This window comes from Chelonia mydas, chromosome 6, assembly GCF_015237465.2.
Source record: "Chelonia mydas isolate rCheMyd1 chromosome 6, rCheMyd1.pri.v2, whole genome shotgun sequence".
Classification (NCBI taxonomy): domain Eukaryota; kingdom Metazoa; phylum Chordata; order Testudines; family Cheloniidae; genus Chelonia; species Chelonia mydas.
In genome coordinates, this window is record NC_051246.2 from 54,419,775 (window position 1) to 54,429,151 (window position 9,377).

Consider the following 9,377-nt stretch of genomic DNA (forward strand, 5'->3'; position numbering starts at 1 on the left):
GCTTTGAGCAGGGGGTTGGACTAGATGACCTCCTGAGGTCCCTTCCAACCCTGATATTCTATGATTCTATGATACCTAATTGGGACTACATGAGTTTGAACACGTGCCTTTAACATCTTACAGGGAAGGGGGCATTTCATAACTTTACACATAATGTTGCTACATACATTTCACTGTGATGTTATTGACCAGTGAGTTATTATGATACCTCACAAGGGGTATTTTGTACAAAGATTATTACAATAGTTTGTAGGGTGTGAATACAGGAGTGCATTTGGTTACTTTTTACCAGCTGCATTTGTGGTATTTATTATCTCTTAAGGAAAAGACATTGCTAACTGCCTCATTATTTCTTTTCTTCTGAGTCATCTGATCACTATAAAGTAATTTTAGAACAGTAACTAATGAAGAATGGTGTTGTGGCTAAGCATGGGTTTGGGACTGAAGAAACCTGGGTTCAGTTTCTGGGTCTACCACAGATTTCTGAGTAACTTAGAACATGATACTTTATCTCTCTGTGCCTTAATTTTCCATCTGTAAAATGGGAGTAGCCCCCGTGTTAGTCTCTATCTGCAAAAAGAAAAGGAGTACTTGTGGCTCCTTAAAGACTAACAAATTTATTTGAGCGTAAGCTTTCGTGAGCTATAGCTCACAAAAGCTTATGCTCAAATGTTTCTTCTGTGTATTTAGACTGTCAGCTTTTTGGGGCAGGGACAATTGCAGAGTGTATTTGTATAGCATTTCGCACAATATGGTCTTGATCTCAGTTGGGATTCCCGGGTATTTGTGTAATATAAATAATAACAATAATTTGATGGATTGTATAAATGATCACTTTCCAGTAGTGGCTGGAATACGGAGGTGCAGGTTTCACACACAAAGGATATATAACAGGAAAAAAAGTTAGCCATACTAGTATGAATCACATAAAAGTTTCTCTCATGGGTCAAGATTAAAGTTGGCTCTTATTTTGTCCAAATTTGGTCATCCATCCCTTAGAAGCAAGATGGTGGAAACTTCTGGTTGAATGCCCTCAAGTCCCACTGACTTCAATGAGTGCAATTAGCAAATCTCAAGACCAGCCCCTACTTTGCATGTCTCACATAGAATGGAACCAGCTTTACTGATATTGACAGAATCACTAAAAATTCCTGCTTCAATGTGGCCCAGCCCAAGGCATTGCTACATGACAGCTACCTTCCAGTCTCATGGGATCAGCTGGCGAATAGTTATTTCGCTCAAATAAGCATTAGGAAAGCTTAGATCACTCTCCTCCAAGTCTTATTGCAGCTGATTAGGAAATTATTAAATCAATGAAGACACTTTTAGAGACACATCTGCTTTAAGCCTTTGCGTGACTTATTATAATTTCTATCAATAAGCCACAATAACCAGATTTTTTAAAAAGTTATACCCAAGCTTCCATTTGCTTTTGTAGCTATGTATAGAATATGGGGGAAAAAATCAATGTGATTATAGCAGACAAAGTTAGTTCCTGAGCAAAAATGCACACATGCAGGGGGAGGGCGGGGGTCACAGCTGCTTTCCGTATGGCTAATATAGTGTGATTACGTTTAGAATATTGCCTTAAATTCCTGCTGTATCCAACAGAAAGAGGGCCACAAGGGAGCCTAGGGGTTGTTCTAAGCTCCATCATCTTACAACAGCCCTGAAGAAACTTTCTGTCAGCTGGGGATAACCAGAGTGCAGAATGCCTGCAGAACACCTCCCTGTTCTAGATGCTGGAGCTGCGTAGATGGTGGTGTAGGGAGTAGGTCTGCTGGCTTTATGCCCACTGGGAACTTCTCTACCCTAGCAGAGGAGATGAAAGCAGATTCTTGTCCCTTTGTGCTACTTGGGAGCTGAATGGGCCAGGGAATCTGGCCATACCTATTCAGTTCCGGCCTCTCTGATACCAGAAAAAAATAGACACAATGGAGGATGTTTAAAGAAGACCAACATATCTGATTAAAGGGGATATATGGTAAAAAGAGTGTTTAAAAACTCTCCCCACTCTCTTCTGTACACATGCAACCCTACTAGAACCTGAGGGATTACTAGTGTCTTATTTGTTGTACAGCTGGAAGAGGCTATAGTCTAATGAGGACATTAACTTTTTTTTTTTTAATGAGAAATTATTGGAGACATCTGAGCTTCCTGCTGCTGATCTGTCATTGCTTTCGGGTCTAGTCTCATGGCTCTTGCAGAGCCACTGCAGTTCAGGATGCCCTGCAAATCCTACAAGAATTATTTTGTTTGGTTATGATCATGCAAAACCAGACCGCCCCCTTCCCCCCCTGCTTCTTAAAAAAGGTAGAAATTTTAAATCAGTAAAGACACTGAAACATCTTGCTATGGAAATGAAACTAGAACTTGGGATATATTAAGAATTGAAGCCTGCAGCCCCGTGAAACCTATGTAACAGGATTTTCCATACTCCTTTAACAGCTCAGCTTTGGCCCTTTCCCAGAGGAATTGCTAACAATCTGTTTTTATGGTGTCTTTTGTAACAGAGGATGAGTGCGTGGCTGCAGAAGCTTGCAGCCTTCTCCATATCTTAAAGAACTGCCATGTTATCTTCCTTGGGTTCTGTACCTTGGTCCATTGTAAGGCTAATAAAAATCACGTGCTTTAACTCCCATAGGATTTATGCCTCTTGTTCAGGGATAATAATGTGAATACAAACATACTTGCGAAAAAGCACACATGTGGCCTGCATTGGACGTGTGTGCAGAATAGACGATGAATAGTTTTGATGATCTGTCATGTAGGAGACATGCACTTTATATCTATAAACTTTAATCTTGGTTCATATGCTTGTCTAATTTTCTGGAGGTATCAGTGAGCTGGAGGAGACTTTCCGAGGTCCAAAAGGAATAGCCACTGGAAGCGCCGGTGTTCTTTGAAGCTGCCTCATCACTAGTGCTCATCCTCTTCCTGTTGGCTATAAAAACCATTGATATACAAAGCTACTGTGGAGCCAGATTTTATTTAAGACACATTACCAAGTTGCATTATGAATTTTTAAAACTTATTATGCAAGCAAGTGGGAGGGTATGTTATTAACAGCAGCAACCACAACAACTAATTAAGAATAACATATGCTTTTTTTACCAAGATACAATATGTTAAACACTACCATGACCTTTTGTTCTAAAATAAGATAGATAATACAAATACAGTATGATGCAAACTGTGATATGTTTTCATACTGTTACCTCCATTAAACCATTGCCATCAGTTATTTCAAATGAATTAGCTGAACTTTTTTATAGAAAACATTATGTATCTCTAGCTCTTCAGAGCCTAAAACTTCAGATGGCACTGAACAGAAATCCTCAAGGGAAAATGGTATTTTACACATGGTTACAGCCAGTTTTCTCTGCATAGATATTAACCCTTTGGACACTGGCCAGGCAGATACCAACTGGGAACCGGCTGTTTTAAATTTATAGTTCTACTCTGAAAAGTGACTATAAAAATTGCAACTTCTTATTAAAGAGATCTGCTTTCAATATGCATTTAGAGTCATAGCTGTTTATTTTACTGGTTATAACCCCAGTTCAGCAAGGTACTTATTAAAAGTGGCCCTGATCCTGAGACGCACCAAGCAGCTGGCTCCCACTGACTTCAGTGGGTGCTCAGCATTTTGCAGGATAGGACTCCCATGTTCCTAATTTTAAGTGTGTGAGCAGTTTCATTGCAGCCATTGGGACAATTTACGTACTTAAATTAATGCACATGCTTAAATACTTTGCTGAATCAGGCCTAAAGTCAATTTTTCTTTATTTTACACTTGTTAGCAAAGACATTAGCTGGAGTCTATTCTGGTTTGTGCATCATCAACAGAAGTGTAAGCTAAGATAGAAAGAATTTAGACCTTGATTTTCAGATTCAGAATTAAGTTTGGGGCAGTGGCAGTGATCAATCTTCTTTTTACTTGTAAACATCAGATTTGATATAGAAATAATTGAGGCACAACAAACATGGAAGGAACTCTGCAATGCCATCCTGGCAATGCTGCTTTTCCTAGCAGAATCTTACTTTAAAGGGTTTTGCATATGTAGGCAAGGAAGGTCAGATGAGTCCCCCCTTGTCTTTGTGGTAGTGACAACCCTGTTGATCTCTGTCATGTGCTCTGTATATATGATTCACCACTCAGCTGCTGATTTCCAAGCCCAGAGTCAAACTGAAAAACAGCATGGTTGAGAAGAACAGCATGGTTGAGAAGAATAATGGGAGCTGTTGGGTGCTGCTGCATACTTCTGAAAACCTGGCCTCTTCATTTATTACTAGATTAATATTGCTGTAGTGCCTGCAGGCCAAACAAGTCTGTGCCCCATTGTGCTAGGTGCACTACAGCCATATTGTAAATAACACTCCCTGCCCCAGAGATGTGATTAAGAGGCCTGAATGGGAGCTGCTGGATGTTGAGCTCTTTTGAAAATCTAGTGTTTAATGTTCTCAATAGACAATCACTGCAAGCATGGTACTGCATCTTAGTTTGCTTGAATTGCCATGTTAATTATCAAAAAGATAAGCAAACTTGAGCACAGCAGGAATGGCACCTTTATTTATTGACTTTACAAGCACACAATGTTAGCTATTTAATTTTACTGAACTTAATTGATTTCATATTTGGAGGGAACATTTGCAGGTGATATATATCCAATTATCTCAAAACGTAACATGACTACTTTAAGTAGCAATATTTATTTAGGACAACAGGAAGCAATGTTTGTTGCATAACAGCTCAGGCATCACGAGTAAACTGATATTGCAAAAGAAAATTAATTTTATAACATAAAAAGTGGGATAGGAATCCATGCACCCAAATACAAAATGCCCAGAAAGTCAGGGGACTAATCTGATTAAAGTAGAAAATAGAGTAACGATGTTGTTCATTTGCAATGTCTTTTGAGCTAATAATTAAATGATAGATTTTAAAACTAATTGCTAGGTAAAGTCAGCGGTTAGCCTAAAAGGCACAATATCTCTAAACTAGTGGTATCACATAGTAATCCTTGAATCACAAAATCATCTGTTACTTCCCACACCACTCTCTACTTTCAAGTAGTGATATTAGGAAGATAAAATCCGGGGCCAAAACTTCTTTCTAGTCTGAGGACACAATTGCTTTAACACTTTCATTAGCACTAGGTGATGCAGCAGTAAGCTAGATTTGTAAGAAGCAGAGCTTTATTAACCATGCTGAGAGGTCAGTGTTACAGGCTGAGAATCTGCCAGTTGTCATTTCACAGCCAGCCACATGCCTGTGTTCCTAAACCCCGGTACCTCACAGTCTAGGTCCACCTGAAACATGATCCTCTTTCTCTATTTCCACTCATCATACTATAACACGGTGCTTGATTTTGCTATAGAGCAAAATGACGCTGTAAGGGCAGCTCAGACAGCTGTTCAGAATTTGCCCTTATTCCCACGAGTTTTACACTGGTGTAACCTAATTTCCTTCACTGAAATTACTCTGGATTTATATTGGTGCAAATGAGATCAGAATCTGGTTTTCAAAGTTTGGCACCCTTGCCATATCAAGGGTGTTTAAATTAGACTGAACAAAGAACATGTAGGCCAAGGAGGGACGAAGATATAGTTGGTGAACCACCAAGTCTTTTCTAGAGCTGGGTGAACTATTTCCAGTTAACAGTTTGTTTAATGAATTTAGCTCTCTCCTTAAGTTAAATTTCATAGTGGTCACTTTTCAGAGTAGCAGCCGTGTAGTCTGTATTCTCAAAAAGAAAAGGAGTACTTGTGGCGCCAAATTTATTTGAGCATAAGCTTCCGTGAGCTACAGCTCACTTCATCGGAATGCATCCGATGAAGTGAGCTGTAGCTCACGAAAGCTTATGCTCAAATAAATTTGTTAGTCTCTAAGGTGCCACAAGAACTCCTTTTCTTCTGGTGGTCACCTTGAGTATTTGCTATTCACTCTATGTGATTACTCATCTACTTGGTATTCTTTCTGTTTCCTTACTGGTTGACCTAAGCTTGTGTTGCCAAGCACTTAAAAATCATGAGATTTAAAAAGAAAAAAAAAAGTTTGGAGTTCTTTTTATTTGCATTGTGGTTTTGAGCTTTAAAGGGTCATTATTTTCTCTGCAATCAGCAGGGCTGAAAATGCACTTTTTAAAAAAAGTGAAAGCTGACATTTCTTGTAATCAGTTCATTTCAGGAACTGAGGCTTTTAAGAAAAACACTTAATATTGTGACATTCATGATAAAATCACAATAGTTAGCAACTCTGAAACAGGTTACCTAGATCAAAAAATAATTAGATAAATTTATGGAGGATAGGTTCATCAGTGGCCAACATGGTCAGGGACACCACTCAATGCTCTGGGTGTCCCTAAACCTCTGACTGCCAGGAGCTGGGACTGGACAACAGGGAACAGATTACTTGATACACTGCCCTTTTCTGTTCATTCCCTCTACAGCATCTGGCACCAGCTGTTATCTGAAGACAAGATATTGGGCTACATGGACGTGTGGTCTGACCTAGTATGGTCATTCTTATGTTTGTACCATAATCATTGTCTTCCTTGGACTCATGGCAGTTCAAATTCCTCACAAGCTAGCCCAAAACTATTACAAAGCTGCTGGAGCTCTCTCCACTGCGTCGTCAGCGTCATGCACACTGCATCATCAGTGAAAAGAAATTATTTTATCAGCAGGTGTTTGACTTTGCTTTTGGCTCTTAGACGTGCAATGTTGAAGAGTTTTCCATCTGATCTTGTACAGAAATATTCACTTTTGGTGCTAAATGAGAAAGTATGACAAAGCAGGAGAGAGAAGAATACATCAAAGCGTGTTGGTGCCCAAACACATCCCTGTTTGACACCACTGAAGGACTGCAGGTACTAGTGAAGTGGATTGATAATTTTTATTTACAAATATATTTGGGAATGCTTTTTTTTTTTCTGTTCACTCAGTTCTAACTGTTTTCCTCCTGCAGTTTCTCTGATTCCCACTCAGCTATTTTAGTTGAACAGTTTAAGCTGCTGATACTTTTGAGGATAAATGCATCTGAAGTGGACAGAACAGTCAACTTCTGCACCTTCAACCAGATCTTCCGCTGGTGAAAATCAGCACAACATTATTGAAGTCAGTGGAGCTATACATTTGATATGAGCTGTGGATCTAGCTCTTTGAAATTTTTCTTCCTCTAACAAAAGTGCCTCTATAACCGTTCATATCTTCCTGGCAAGGATCTGCAGGAGATAAGGAAGGTCAATGAGATTAACTTGTTTGGAAGACAAAAGCAGTGATCAAGATGCACTTTTATCAGAGATGACAAAAACAAGTTGGGAAAATCGAGAAAGAAATCTCTTCTCTGTAATCTAGTAAGGCCAAACAGGCAACATTTGAAGGGAAATGGTGTTTCATATAATCACTCAGGCATTACAAATGTATAATATGGAATGAGAGTTATTTTATCTCGAGGGATTAAAAATTTCTAGATCTAGTATCACCTTGTGCTTAACGTTTGTTGGCAATTCATACCCTTAAATTCTCCAACATGTTTGCAAGTTGCACTTAAAGCCCATATATTGGCATTTCTTCCACACATATGATCTCTAGATCTCATAAACCTAACAAAGCCTGTCTAACCTTTACATTTACTGACCTTTGGGAATGCTAATGATGCAACAGCATAGGAACATTACAGCTTCTTGCTATCATGATAGCTGTTGCTGGTCCCTGCTGCTTTCAATAGATTACTGTCTGGCACAAATAAGTCTGAAAAAATACGCTGAAGAAAGGAAGTACTGATCAGAGGCAGCAGGATCTTTGTAACAGTGAATGTTCCTGAAAGTCTATATAGTGCATCCTCAAACTAGTGGGTTTTAGATGGTATGCTTAGGAGACAGGTAATGTGACAGAGACCCTTTCAATTCCAAGTCACTGTCATAGCTGACCATTGCTTGTAGTAATGAGGTGCTATGACTAGGGACCCATGTAGTGCTGTGGTCACAGAATTCATCCCTTGCTGAAGCCTGGTGCTTCAGAATCTGAGCTTCACTTTAAAAAAAAATGCTTTTAGCTCTTATGGTTGCAACGACAACCATGAAAATGTGAATTGAGTGTAACTGCTGTCGACATAACCTGTCTGAGTCTGCAGAGAGCCTGAAGCAACAATTCCCCATTTATCTCTATCAGGATCCTGGGGCTCTACCATTCTTCATCCATAAGCTTTGGTATTTTCCCCAAGATCAGAATTCTTTCTACTAGGCACAGTACTCACATATAACAAAAAAGATGGTTCCTGTCCTGAAGATGACATGGAACTCAGCATTTTTGCCATGGAATCCACTATTTTGCTGTAGCTAGGAACCAGGAGCTGCCCTTGCTCTATAGCTAGGGCCTTACCAAATTCATGGTCCATTTTGGTCAATTTCATGGTCCTAGGATTTAAAAATTGTAAATGTCATGATTTTCAGCTGTTAAAATCTGAAATTTCAAGGCATTGTAATTATAGGAATCCTGACCCAAAAAGGAATTGAAGGGGGGAGGGGGGAGTTGCAAGGTTATTGTAGGGGTGGGTTGCGTTACTGCTACCCTTACTTCTGCGCTGCCGCTGGCTTCAGAGCTGGGCAACCGGAGAGAGGTGGCTGCTGGCCGGGAGCCCATCTCTGAAGGCAGCACCACTGCCAGAAGCAGCGCAGAAGTAAGGATGGCATGGTAGGGTATGGCCACCCTTATTTCTGTGCTGCTGCCTGCAGAACTAGGCCCTTGGCCAGCAGCTGCCACTCTTTGGCTGCCCAGTTCTGAAGGCAGAAGAGCAGAAGTAAAGGTAGCATGGTATGGTATTGCCACCCTTACTTCTGCGCTGCTGCTGGCAGGGCTCTGCCTTCAGATCTGGGCACCCGGCCAACAGCCTCCGCTCTCCGGCAACCCAGCTCTGAAGGCAGCACAGAAGTAAGGATGGCAATACCACAACCCCCGTAAAATAATCTTCTGACCCCTCTGCAACCCCTTTTGGGTCAGGACCCCCAGTTTGAGAAACGCTGGTCTCCTCCATGAAATCTGTATAGTATACGGTAAAAACACACAAAAGACCAGATTGCATGGGGGGGGAGACCAGATTGCACGGTCCATGACACATTTTTCATGGCCGTGAATTTGGTAGGGCCCTATCTATAGCTTTCTCCCAAAGGAGGAGTTATTGGTGTACAGTGCATGCTCCCAGCAGTTACACAGAGCCAGGCCATTGGGAGGCTGGGTAACCAGAGAGGGAGTCCTTTTTGTGCCAAGGTTGGGGATGGGGATCAGAAGCGTATGCAGGTGAACTTGGTTTCCGGTAGAACACCATAGCAGGTGAGGCACAGGGAGTTGTGGGGTTGAGTTGATCTAGCTAGCTA

General features: G+C 40.7%; 1 long non-coding RNA gene across 2 annotated transcripts in view; it reads left to right on the forward strand.

The window, feature by feature from the left end:
• Positions 1-7,474, forward strand: part of LOC122466363 — a 28,555-nt gene extending 21,081 nt beyond the window's left edge. For both annotated transcript variants that reach the window (XR_006291793.1, XR_006291794.1), the window contains exons 2-4: positions 3,391-3,469; positions 6,757-6,872; positions 6,971-7,474. This is a non-coding gene — a long non-coding RNA (uncharacterized LOC122466363). The remainder of the gene's footprint in view (positions 1-3,390; positions 3,470-6,756; positions 6,873-6,970) is intronic.
• The last annotated feature ends 1,903 nt before the right edge of the window (positions 7,475-9,377 follow it).